The 14,529-nt window shown below is 33.7% G+C and overlaps 1 long non-coding RNA gene across 1 annotated transcript; it reads right to left on the bottom strand.

The window, feature by feature from the left end:
- Positions 1–3,010: 3,010 nt before the first annotated feature.
- LOC116574376 lies at positions 3,011–14,189 on the bottom strand. Its single transcript, XR_004279249.1, has 3 exons — positions 14,074–14,189; positions 9,455–9,572; positions 3,011–3,557 (listed from the first exon to the last, which is right to left on the bottom strand). It is a non-coding gene; the product is annotated as an uncharacterized LOC116574376 (long non-coding RNA).
- Positions 14,190–14,529: the final 340 nt, after the last annotated feature.

Below are 14,529 nucleotides of genomic sequence, written 5' to 3'. Positions count from 1 at the left end.
GGCCAAGAGTCTAGGGATGGCAGAGTTTGGCCTGCTCAAAAAATTAGGAAAGAAGAGGACAGCGGCACATTCTGGATGATGCTGAAATTATCATCTGCTGTGATCAACCTCTCTTCTGGAAGCCTACTACCTAGAGCGGACCAAAGGTGGTGGTGTTGTAGGGAAGCTAGAACATGTGGCTCCCTCCAGTGTGGCTGCTAGATGGGTGGCAGCATCAGAACTATGGAGGAAAGTAATTGTAACATACAGATCACATTAAGAGACTAAGTCAAAGTGGACCAAACAGATCGACCAGAATCAGAAAATAAAGAACTAACTTAAAATCGGCTGACTTGAAAAAAAAAAAAACAAACAAAAAAAAAAAAAAACAAAACATAAAACAAAACACAAAAAACCCACTGTGAGTCAAAATCCCTTTTCTCTAAATGTTCTGAGGAGAGAAGAATCCTTGCAAGTCTATGATTCCTTGTACCCAAGGGAAAGTGTACTGGGAGAAAGAGGACGGTGGTGGCTGACTAGAGTTACAGACTTCGACTAAAATAGTTTTCCTTAAAATATATTACCAGCAGGTACAAGAACACTACTTCCGAGGGTCCCTGTCTCAGTTTGCTGGCCAATTCTTCTCTTTAGTAAAACATTAGACCCCTGGACTCTGTGATTTGATAGTTGTCTCTCACACACACACACACACACACACACACACACACACCCCCTATTGATCCCAACAAAGAATGTCCATAAAAACTCAATTTACTTCAGTCATTGCAATAGAAAGGGAAAAGGACTAACATAGAAAATGTTTTGCATTTTTGCTGATTATTCAACTACTACAATGTGAAGTCTGCTGTTTGAACAAATGTTCATATCTGAGTTCCAATTTAAAGAAATTTACTTTTGCGTTTTTAATGAAATCTCTATGAACACATGTCACATTGTTCTGCCTTATTTTATGTCACATCACTTCTTTTCAACCATTGTATTTTGACTCAGAACAACTCTTTCTTTCCCTTGAGGAGAGGAACAACCTGAATTATTTTATTGAACTGCCATTTGAATTTGAAGGAATTTTCCATTTTGAAAGCTGAATTTTTCCAATGAGGTATTTCAGTAAAATGTACTCTGAAAATTAAACAATTGAGGTGAACTGGTTATATACTGAATTCCATTATATAAATATTAATAACAAAAACAAGCAAAAAAATTAAAAAAAAAAGACTTTCATCGTTTATCATTACCTGCACAGCTTCAATAAAGCTAATTAAAAATCTCATTTTCACAGTAGGTAATAGGTTTAATCAAGGCTCTAATAATTCTTTCAAAAAATAATAAAATACAAATATGTCTTTATACAAAGTATCAATTTTCAGGTTGATTTAGCCACAAAAAAAGTATGATTTTAAGTATAAAATATATTGTACATCAAGTAAGTTATATTAGAGGAGTCTAAACACTGCCTCTTTAAAATAAAGTATATTTACATATTTATTATAGCATTAGAGAAAATTAAGAATGACATGCATAGAATGCAGGTTTGAATGCTCTTTATCTTTGCCATGGGCACATCACCTGCTAGGACACATGCGATCATTTTGGCTAATATGAATTCACTGCCACTGTGAACAGCTAGGTGAGAGGAAAGAGCACCTGCCAACATGGGCCTCCCTGTTGGGCTTTGATTTTGTCTACATTGTTTTCAAATACCTATTTTAACACAGAGTTTCCTTGTCCACTAAATTTGAAGGGAGGTTTTCAGCTTCTGCTAAATGGGTAGTTCTTCCTCTGTGATTCAGGGTCTAAGCTCAGATAATCCAACCTCTTTTATGAAAAGGTCATTGACTTCTAAGACATCTGGTTTCATATTAAGACATTTTCTTATTTTCAGATCATTCTTTTTTTATATTGTGCTGAATGTCTTCCATATGCACAGCTATTCTTCTCTTTGCCCCGAGTGTTGTACTTTTCCTGTATTTAAAAGCACTCATTACTCTAAAATGTGTATATCAAGGATGTACCCTATGCAAGGTACTGTATAAAGAACAACTCCAAATAGTAACACAGAACATAAGTACATGACATCTTTTCAAGTATTTGGAAATATATGCCTTTTTTTCCAGGCTAAAATTGCAAGTCTGTGTCAACCATTTTTTATTGATTTTACCTCATAAACATTATATATTTATTTTCATCTTCACTGCCATTCTGTTAGTCAAAGTTTCGTAATTGACCATGAATATATTAAGCTTCATGCTAATTCTGTGTTTACAGGGTTAGTGAGCCCTAAAATATGCAAAATCAATTCACTCTCTGTTTGGTTAATATCTAATAAGCAGCTTCTTATTTAAACATGAACACAATTTTAAACATTTTGTACATAAGATATATAATTATATAATATAAAAATATTATACATAATATATTTGTAAAAATACAAATATCCTGTTTGGTCTGTCCTTACATACTTTTCCAACATCAATTTTCACTACTCTTCCTTTTAGTCATGCCATATTTCAGTTTTGAAACATTCCAAACTCTTACCTGCTTCCAGACCTCAACTTCTCTTCCTGGATTTCATTTCAACCTACTCTCCCTAAGAAAATTAGCCACCATTCTTTACTAATGGTTAATATCTATTAACCATTTCCTGGAAGGAAGGAAACCAAGTCTAACTATCCCGCAGACGAAATTGCTTTTAGCTTACCAAAATCCACTAGCTCTACTTCTGAACTGTATACCATTTGGGTACAAGACTTTAAGAAGCAGCCTACCTCCTGCAGCTCGAGCTCGCTCTCTCTCTCTCTCTCTTTTTTTTTTCCCCCTTTCACCTCTCCCTGAACTGATGTAATAATAAGTCCCCAGGGAATTGCAAAACTGCTTGAAAACTTTGTTACAACACAAAGGAGAGTGATATCCTAACAAGAATATTCCCCCCAGACTACTACTCTAAGTTTAGTGTTAGATTTTTTAGTGATCATCCTCTGTTGTTTACTTTCCTGCTTTGTTCTCTTCCGGGTCTGGATGATTATACCGCCAGGGCCAGGTGATGAGCAAAATAAAATCAGTACATGCGGTTTCATTTTTGGATGGGTAAGGTATGCAATAAATAAACAGGTCAATACATATTTTGTATATTTGCAGGTAGAGAGGAGTAAGGGGTTAAGCATGCTAATTCTAGAGCTCTGTTCCTCCCCAACTGTAATTAACGAGCTGGCAAAGGTGTTGGAATTGACTTTCAGAACACCAGAATCTATTCAAAACTTGCAATGGGCAGAGGAAGACTTGGAGAAAGAAGCTGACGCTCTGTGGTAAGAATGAACTGTGTGCTCTAAATGGCCCGTCATCTCCCAAACACAAGATTAGCAGGAACAGTGAGGATGGTTCGGATGGCCCTGAAGTCCTGGTTCATTCACTGGTGCCAGAGGAAGTGGACTCTTCTCGAAGGACTGTAGTTGTCCTTCAGCCTGTCTAGTGGCTTCTTCAAAGATCTGCAGGAAGGTTTTCCTTTCTTCTGCCTCACAAGGAGTTGTCCCAGGGCTGGACAGAGCTCTGGGCAGATTTTGCTGAAAATGTTGAAAGGCTTTAGAAAGTCATCTATCTTTTAAGTAAATGAAACATAATAATTTATCGTTTATGTTTATCCTTTACCAAGTTCTGTAGAATTTATTTATGGGGAAAATCATTTATTTATTGGAATTATCATCTTGCTCATGGCAAATCTTTTTAACATTTCCCATACTGAAATTCTGATGGAAATAAAAACACTTATTTCTCTAAAAATATATATTTTACCTTTATAATTGAATTTTTTTCACTGAGTATGGTGCACTGGATTTAAGGATTTTGTTTTGTGTTCTCAGGATTTTAATGATGACACTCCATTTTCTGCCTCTTTTCAGTTCTTTTGGATTTTCCATAGAGATGATCATGTCATCTCTGAACACTTATATTTCTTCCATTCCAATCTATATACTTTTATTTCTATTTCTTATCCCATCTCATTAGTTAGGACTTCTAGTATATTGAAAAGAGGGAACATCCTTGCCTTGTAGCTGATCTCAGCTGGAAAACTACAAGTTTCTTGCTATTAAGTATAATGTTACCTGTAGGGGTTTTTTTTTTAGCCATGGTTTATCAGTTGAGAAAGTTCTCCTCAATTCCTTACTGAGAGTTTTTATAATCAATGGGTGTTGACTTTTGTCAAATACTTCTTCTTTTTTATTTTTCTAGTTCCCTAAGGTAGAAACAGAACATTGATTTGGATCTTACTTCTTGTCTAATATAAACATTCATTGTTATTAATTTTCCTGTAAGCACTGCATTTCACTGCATCACACATATTTTGATAAGTTGTATTTTCATTTTCATTTGATTCAAAATATTCTTAAATTCTCTTGAAACTTCTTCTTTTGATTCATGTGTTATTTAGATGCATGTTGTTGAATCCACAATTTTGCAATTTTCCAGTTATCTTTCTGATTGACTTCTTTGTGGTCTCAGAGAAGACAAATAAAATTATGATTTCTACTATTTTAATTTTTTAAATAAGATTTATTAATTTATTGATTTATTGGTTTGAGAGAGAGAGAGAACACACAAGCAGGAGAGACAAAGGGAAAAGGGGGAGAAAAATTCAAACAGTTTCCAGGTTCAGTGTGGAGCCCAACATGGGGCTCAATCTCACAACCCTGAAATCATGACCTAGCTAAAATCAAGAGATGGAAGCTTAACCTACTGCACCACCCAAGCCCCTCTCTTTTTAATTTCTTTATGTATATTTTATAGCTCAGAATGTGGCTAACCTTGACAAATGTTCCATGTAAGTGTGAGATGAGTATGTATTCTGCTATTGTTAAAAGAAGTGATCTACAGATGTCAATTATATCCAGTTGATTGATGGTGGTGTTAAGGTCAACTATGTCCTTACTGATTTTCTGCTTGCTGAGTCTATCCATTTCTAACTGAGGACTATTAAAGTGTTGAACTATGATAGTGCATTAATCTCTTTCTTCTTGCAGCCTTATTAGTTTTGCCTCATATATTTAACACTCTATAGTTAGGCATTTATAAGGTAAAGATTGTTGTGTTTTAGAGAGTTGACCCCTTTATCATTAAAAAATGCTTTTCTCTATCTCTGATAACTTTCCTTGTTTTGAAGTCTACTTCGTTTAAAATTTATACAGCTATTCTTCTTTTTAAATTAGTATTATCATAGTATGTTTCCTCCACTCATTTACTTTTAATTTGTATGTCTTTATATTTAAAGTAGGTTTCTTGTCAAAACAGATAGTTGTTGGTGATTTTTGTTCCATTCTGACAATCTGTGTCTTATCATTGGTACATTTAGTCATCAACATTCAAACTTATTAATATAGTTGGATTAATATTTACCACAATTGTTACTATTTTCTGTCTTCCTGTCTTTATAGTTTTGTGTGTGTGCTTTTAACTGAGAATTCTGTATTACTTCTTTTACTTTTCTTTTATTTGTAAACTTTTTTAACAGTTGTAGAGTTTGTAATATACATTTACAGCTAATCAAAGTCTACTTTCAGATAACATTATACAAATTCACGGTGCTGTTGATACATTTTAATAACAAAATAATCCAAATTCCTCCCTTTTATCCCTTATATCATTGATGTCATTTATTTACTTATATATTATTATTTTTACTTTAAATATTTTATTTATTTGTTTGTCAGAGAGAGTGAGCACAGGCAGAGAGGCAGGCAGAGGCAGAGGGAGAAGCAGGCTCTCTGCTGAGCAAGGAGCCGGATGTGGGACTCGATCCCAGGACCCTGGGATCATGACCTGAGCCAAAGGCAGCCGCTTAACCAACTGAGCCACCCAGGCGTCCCTATATACTATTATTTACTTATATATTATTATATATTATTTACATGTATGTGTTATATATATGTATTTATATTTATATATTTTTTGTTATATTTAATTTTAGTTATATAAATTTATTTTATTGTATATTTATTTTTAAAATACTTATACAGGGGCACCTGAGTGGCTCAGTGGGTTAAGCCGCTGCCTTTGGCTCAGGTCATGATCTCAAGGCCCTGGGATCGAGTCCCGCGTTGGGCTCTTTGCTCAGCAGGGAGCCTGCTTCCCCTCCTCTCTCTCTGCCTGCCTCTCTGCCTACTGGTGATCTCTGTCAAATGAATAAATAAAATCTTAAAAAAAAATACTTATACATAAGTAAGTGCATTATATATTTAATTACTTTAGTTTTAATTTTGTAATAATTCTTAATTTATTATTTATTTATATTATTTTTAAATATATTATATATCATTTACTTATATATTATTTACTTATGTATTAGCATAAAAAGAATATATATAATGTTATATTATCTAATCTTATATATTTTAAGATATACACATAAGAATACGTAATTCACATTGCTCATATTAATTGAAAAAAACTATTATCTGTGACATCAATTAAGAATAAGAAAAATAAGCAGTTCCTGGGTGACACAGTTGGTTAAGTGTCTGACTCTTGGTTTCAGTTGACTCTTGGCTTCAGGATCTCAGGGTTGTAATATCAAGCCCTGAATCGAGCTCCTTGCTCAGGATGGCATCTGCCTGAGATTCTCTTTTGCTCTCCCCTCCCCCTGCCACTTGTGCTCTTCTTCTCTTTTCCCATCTCTAAAAATAAATAATTAATTAATTAAATCTTTAAGAATAAGAAAACAAGTTTTTATTTTATTTTCACTTTTGGGTGTTCTTCCTTTCTTTGTTTAGATCCTAGTTTCTAATATATATTATTTTCCTTCTGTTTAAAATAAAAAACTTCTCTTAACATTTCTTGCAAGGCAGGTCTACTGATAACATTCTCTCAAGTTTTATTTTTCTGAGAAAGTATTTATTTCTCCTTCACTTTTGAAGAATATTTTGTAAGATATAGAATTCTAGGTTGGTAGGTTTTTTTGTTTTATTTATTTATTTTTTTAATTGTACTTTACTTTCTTCTTACTTATACGGTTTCTAAAAAGAAGTCAAATGTAATTCTTTTTTCTTTTATTAGTAAGATGTTTTTACTTCTCTGGTTTCTTTCAGGATTTTTTTCTTTATCTTTGATTTTTTTGTATTTATAAATTATATGTGGGACTAAATCTTTTGGCACTCACACTGATTGACGTTCTCTTAGTTTTCTGAATCTGCTTCCTGTTGTCGAACATTAATTTTTAAAAGTATTTTATTTATTTATTTGATAGATATCAAAAGTAGGCGAGAGGCAGGCACGGGGGTTGGGGGGCAGTGAAGCAGGCTCCCTGCTGAACAGAAAGCCTAATACAGGGCTTGATCCTAGGATCCTGAGATCATGACCTGAGGTGAAGGCAGAGGCTTAACCTACTGAGCCACCCAGATGCCTCAGTCTCTTTTTACATTTATCTGTCTTTCTTTAGAAGTTAGGCCATCCCGTTACTTTGTAACTGCAGATATTTGATGGGCAGATTTAAGAATTTTTTTTTTTTAAGATTATCTTGCTTTTGTTGTGGAGAAGGTGGTAGAAGTGACAATATTTCCTTCTTTCTAGGCATAAGTGGAATTGGGATTTACATTTTATATTGTGTCATTTGTTTTATAATGTGTTTTCTTTATACTCCTTAGGGGGCCCCTTTATTGTAAACAATGTAACTTAAATTCCAGACCAACTCAATTGTCAATTGTTCAATCAAACAATCGTTTACAACTTCTTATGTGTCAGTATGGCCCCAATAGTAAGTTGATATATCAATCCAAATACAACTCAGTCACTGCTGTGTTTTCTTCCTGCCTGACACCTTCAGTAAGTCTCACCTTCCATATTCCTTGATCAAGCATCCTAACTCCATAAATTTCCCAGGCATAGTGATTAAGGAAACTGCCATTTATTCTTCTCAAACTAGAATAATTGTATACATTTTCAATCCCCTAATAAAGCATGAAATAGTCTGTACTAATCCTCTCAAATCTGGACATATCAGTACTGAGTGGTTTTCTGACAACATTTAGTATTGATTCTGCCATGAAAGCTTGAAAAAGTGCTGTATGATTTTTGTCTGGTCTATTCCTGAGAAAATATTTTTCATTGGTTCACAGCTTCTTCCTGTCTCATTCTCTCTCTGCTGAATTTCTATGTCTTTTGTACTTCTCCAAGATCTCTTATAAGTTAAAATTTGACCTTTATGGAAACTGCTTCTTTATAGAAAAAATGGGCAATAAATGTAGAAGCAAGGTAGAGTTGGAATTAGAAAAAACTAAATTTGGCAAGCCCAATGTAAAAGCTGACTAAGGTTCATATGGTAAATGGATATAAAAATATGTGAGTGTAAATTTATTGGTAATAATATATTCAGAAGGGAAAAGCAAACTTATACAATGAATAGTCACGACATACCTCAACCAAGGGTTCAAAGTTAAGCATGATCAACGGCTATACATAATAGAGAAGATTGCTCAATTAATAAGGGAGCATTCTGGCAGTCTTGCAATTTTAAAGAAATTATGGTGATCTTTTCAAATAAACAAACATACTAAATAATCATTTCCTCATGCAGGAAATTGTATCACCACATAACATCTCCCAGAGCAACAACTTCTGTATTGCCTCTTATGGCTTTAATATCGGAGGGTACAGATTCCCACCTCAGCTGTTATGCATCAACAGCAAGGAGAGGGCAGTTTCAGGTGAACCAATAGCAAACTGGACATAATATTGACGCTGGTCCATATTTTTATACCTATATTTGTGTTGCAAGGTATATTGTTGAGTTGAATAACAATTAAATTTCAAAACAGTACTAAGTCTCATATGTAGGTGTGTATGTACACGTGCATACATGTGGTTTATAAACTATACATGTAATGTACACACAAAGAGACTTTTTTTCAAAATCACAAAATGGAAAGCAAACTAAAAAATTGTTCAAATTCTATGAGCTGAATCTGACAATTTATCTAATCAAATGTGGGGAAATTAAAGGAGTTGTATCTTCAAATTACATAACACACATCTTTATATGTGCATACACATTTGTGTACATATGTATTTGTGAATATGTTTATGTATTTGTGTATATAGATACAGATAGATGATAGACAGCTAGATGTGTGTGTGTGTGTGTGTGTGTGTGTGTGTATACACATAGCTCTGTTTTTATTGACATGTTTTCTTTTTGTTTTTCACATTGGGCCATTTCTATTGTGGCACTTTCAAGATTACTTTGTCTTCCCCCATACCATCTCTTTAAGCTGTTAATATTAGCCAATGGACTTTTTTTTTTTTTTTTAACTGCAGGTGTCATATTTTTCAGGTCTAGAATTCCATTTGCTTCCTTCTTATCATACCTATATGTCTGCGGAGAATTCCTCTTTCCCTTCATTAGGAGTATATTGTGTTAAACTTTTCTTCAGCTAAGTATTATACCTACTTTACCACGTTTTCTGATACTTACAATATCAGGATCATCTGGGTTGAGTTCATTTCCTTTTCTTCTGAGAGTGTTTGCCATTCACCTGGCTTTTCATATATTAGATAATTCTAGATTGAGTCCTGGAAATTATGAATATCACCTGGGGTAGACAGGAGATTATTTTGTTTTTCTTTGTTAAGAGTTGTTTCTTCTGCTTTATCTTTCAATTATCCTAATTGGTCTCGAATCAAAAGCTGTTTCATGGGCCATATCTCTGGTCTCATTTCAGATCCTTTCTTTTTAGTTGAGGTTTTTTGAGGGGTATTTTTAGTTTTGTGTCTAGAAATGCATGATTGAGCGATCAAAGAGTGGTATGGTTTCCTAAAGTCGAGACTCATTTGGCTCTTTTTCTTTAACAAAATTTTCCTCTCTTTGTAAACTAGTTTGTCTCCATATTCGGGTCTCAAAATTGCCAGGTCACAAAACTATGGACTTCTCACTACCACTACCAACTCATTTGCTGCACTGATGATGCATGACCCCGGAATAAAATTCATAAAAAATGGAAATGTACTCTGTAATATTCCCCTCCTATGAATGTAAAATTTTCCTCCTATGAATATCCTATGAAATTCCCCTCCACCAAAATCTGCTTACTCCTTTTTGTTCGCCAGTGTTGTTGTTTGTTTTATATCCAAGTTTTATAGGTGTTTTCTGCAAAAAATCAGTCAGGTCCCATCTTACTCATGAATAGAAGTTTAAGTCTGGTCTATATTCTTTTCCAAGTAAATAATAAACCACAGTTTTGTGTCTCAAGATCTTTTAAATGCTGTTTCTTTCCCCTGAAATGCCTCATCACCCTCAATACCTTACTTCATGTTCCTAACTTGAGTGAATCTTCAAATATTGGATTTTTCTCTTTCAATGATCTGCAATAGCCCCCATTGCACTTCAAGCATTGTTTCATAATCATTGATTTGTTTATCTATTTATCCTATTAAAACATACATATCTTAAAATCTGTATTCATTTTTCAAAATTTCTTTATATCATCAAGGCTTATCTAAGTACTTTATCCATAACAAGTACTTTTATATATATATTTGTTGGATGAATGAAAAGATTGAGCTAAGTAAAATTAAACTAAGTCAGTCTTTATTCCTCAACATTGCCTGTTGTTGATAGGAAATTTATTTGGTGTGTCTTCCATCTGGACCGGAGGGAATTTTCAAAATCACCACAAGAAAATGTTCATGGAGGCCAGAAGAATCTTAAGATTAAGTGGAAACACATTGTTAAGCTGAATTAAGGAGGAAAATATGGGGAAGTTAGTATTTCTGAAAGATAGTCAAAACTTGAAAAATTTTACTAAATGTCACAACAAACACTTCAGCTGCCAGGAGAAGTACCACTAAGATCACTTCAAGAGCTATGCACTGTCCAATGGCTCTATTATTCACCTTAGAAGGAACAAGTCAATGAATAAATCACAGCACAGAAATAGGGTTTTAAAACACTTTATGATTTAAAAAAAATTCATATATATTCTGCCCAGCATTACTCAGAATCTCTGACTCACTGCCAGTTCTACTCTCAGCCTTGAGCATTAATACAGTTCTTTGTAGACTCATCTAATTATAAGTGTAGTTTAAAGATTACTATTGCCTCTAAAAAATACAAGATTTTTAGAAGACACCTCACTTCTAATACTCTCACTGAGAAATTTATTGAGTTTTTAAAATGATGATTAGTATTAGATAATAATGTTAATTTAAAATATATTACAATAAATCTTTCTATGCCATATTAAAATATAGTGAGAAAGAGGAATAATAGATTCTGATACAATAATTTAGTTTGTACTAGACACTATTACAGATAGAGACACTTTTAAAATATCATCTTATACTCAGGGAAATTATTGTTGCTTGGGATAATACAGTATATATAATATACAAATAATGTTGTTATGGTAATAATAGTGATTACAAAGAAAGATTGGAAGGTTGAAGAATTTCATAAGATAATGGATATCAGCTGTAACCTATCCCTAAAAAATTTCAGCATTAAAAATAATTTTTATATTAATGCTTTTAGATAAATTATATTTGGAGTTTACACTTACTTATTTTTAATTTATTTCATCTAGTTTTTTAACTTTCATAATCTACAGTGAGTAGAAAAGTATTAACTATATAACTTTTCTATTAGAATTTGTTTGTAATACTAGTTCTGGTTTTGTAATTTACCTGAAAAAAATCAGAAAAGTATTAACTATACAGCTTTTATATTATGAGATTTTTTGGCAACACTAGTTCTACATTTGCAAATTATCTGAAAATATCAATAAGCACCATGTATTATTTGAAATACAGTAGCAATTAAGTTTCATCAACACGATTATATTTTCATTGATAATTATAACATGTAAGAGACAAAAATGACTTCAAACATATTTGTAAATTAGATACTCATTAAAATAAATCATCTAGTCATAAGCTATATTCTTTTCTAGATTCCATGATGGATAAGAATTTTACCTTGTCTACTCAGAGGTCTGAAATTTAGTTACTGTCAGTAATCACACCTAATCCAATTTATTTTTTTTAATTTATTAAAGATTTTATTTATTTATTTGACAGAGAGACAGAGATCACAGATAGGCAGAGAGGCAGGCAGAGAGAGAGGGGGAAGCTCTCTCTGAGCAGAGAGCCCCATGTGGATCCTAATCCCAGACCCTGAGATCATGACCTGAGCCAAAAGCACAGGCCTAACCCCCTGAACCCCCCAGACACTCCTCCAGTTTCTTACCATAACCATACAAGGCTGCTTTAGGGAACTAAAGTAGTGTAACACTAGAGGCTATGTTCAAGAGAAGATGTCATCATAATATGTGTGTTTATCTTAAGAAAAAATAACAGCTAGGACACTTTTATCAAAGAATTTAGGCATAAATACATGTCAAAAAATGTTTCCCCCTTGCTCTAAGGTAAAAGCAGGTAAATTCAAAGACTTACTCTCATCAGAATGGTTTTATAAGCACACTATTGCCAGTTACTACAATTATCCTTTTTACCAGCATAAATAATTTGGACTTTATGTTTCAGTGTTTGTAGCAATTATGTAAGTGACAAGATTAAAGCTGGGAGCCTGCTGTAAACATAGACTTTTTGGTCATCCTCTGAACTTCTATTTTAAAATAGCAACCTAAGGTGTATCATTCAGGTCCTCTTGCTTTGTAGAGAAGCTATTCTGGGAAAACAAATCTGACAACTGGAGAGGTATGAAAACATTGTACAAAGAAGGGGTGTAACAATGTTCAAATCCCTGAGGGTAGTTTCCTGAGAGGCAACTTCACTTCTGGTGGTCCTCACTGTCCCTGACAATCACCAGATCTCCAATTCCCTTTTGTTTTGTTAACATGTGCTTGATTTAACTTCCTGCTGTTTGATACAGAAGTATCCTGACTCACAGAAAAGAAAGTCACACAAAAAGTCCTACAAGTTGTACAAGGTTTAACAGCAAGTTTGGGATACCCAAGCAGAAAACCTAAGGCAGTGAAAACAGAATGGAAAGGTGAAATCATGGTATTTGCAATAGTGTTTCAGTGACATTTTTGAGAATCAAGAAGAAGAAATAAAGTTTTTATTTTCACTGGGAAGAAAATGAACCACCCTCCCCTCACCCCCCGCCCTACCAACTCCCCCCCGCTGCCCCCCATGCCTTAATTACTCTCCTCAATACTATAAGGTCAGTTAGGATTACATACAAACTCAACAAAATTTAAACACATTTTAGATACCAGAAACTGTGACAAACACTGACCAGATGAATGAATATCGACTAAATGGTTAGATTTAGTGTTCATAGCCGTTGAAAACACCTGTGTAGAGATAGTGTCCAAAAGACTGAAATAGAGGTGCCTGGGTGTCTCCGGAGGTTAAGTATCTGCCTTGGGCTCAGGTCATAGATCTAGGGGTTCTGTGATTAAGTCCCACCTCTGGCTCCGTGCTCTGTGGGGAGTCTGCTCCTCCCTCTGCCCTCCCCTCTGCTTGCGCACCTGCAAGCTCACTCCCTCTCTCTCTTTTGAACAAATATAATCTTTAAAAAGACTGAAATATCATTGTGCCCAATATAGGCAATAATACAAAAGTACTGATGGTTCAAGTGAATGACAATGATTTTTTTTTTTTTTTTTTTTTACTTAAGTGATGCTCTAGGCTGAGAAATATCAGGTAGGTTACAGTCCCATGATTTGGAGTTTCTTTGAGACTACTGTATTGTCAATTCTCAAAATCATCCTAGAAGTGAAATAAATCAAGAGTGAAGAAAAGGAAAGCCATATTTAAGCTTGCCTAAATATGAACATTTATAAAAAAACTATAAGAATTTAAAAATTAAGTTTGCATATTAAACTCAAATATTTTTTAAAGTTTATTTCTAACTATAGCAAATGTAAGTCTATTGTGACCTTTAAAAAATGTCTTTAAAATACAATTATCTCTGATAAAAAAAAAATCAGTCTCTGTTGAGGTTCAGTTTAAAAACAAAACCAAAAATTGTTGTTTGGTATGCTGACAGGTGATCTAGTAGAAGTTGCTTTCATGCCAACTTAGCATTTACTGTTTTAATTAAGTTAGTTTCTTAAATGTTACACTTACACACTCTTTCCTTTAAAGATGTCCTTAAATTGGGGTTCGTGGAAAGGTCACTTGTAAGGATTACAAACTTTGAGTGCCTCAGTGATGGATTTTTCTTCAGTTGTTCATCACCAGGGGAGTTCTATATCGAAAAAGAAAAGAGCAGTAATTAAGAGCACAGAATTCTTTAGGGTTTTTAGTATGTCTAACTCAAGCTTGGTGGGGATTAATGCAGATTCTTGCTGAAATTCCTAGTCTCCTAATGCATCCAATTACTCAGCTAATGCTAAAATATGGCAGAATAATCTTTATGCAATTTTTCTAGCAAAATATATTACAGCCTATTAGTATGTCCACATAGAAAAAGCAATGTTGAACATTGGTTAATTGCACATTCTGTGAAAAGCTCTGGCTAGTTTCATGTACAAATTTTGAACATATAGTAATGTGATGTAGCTAAAAAGTTCGTGATAATAC

The sequence above is a fragment of the Mustela erminea genome, chromosome 15 (genome assembly GCF_009829155.1).
Source record: "Mustela erminea isolate mMusErm1 chromosome 15, mMusErm1.Pri, whole genome shotgun sequence".
In the NCBI taxonomy this organism is placed as follows: domain Eukaryota; kingdom Metazoa; phylum Chordata; class Mammalia; order Carnivora; family Mustelidae; genus Mustela; species Mustela erminea.
This window is presented reverse-complemented; position numbering and strand designations above follow the sequence as displayed.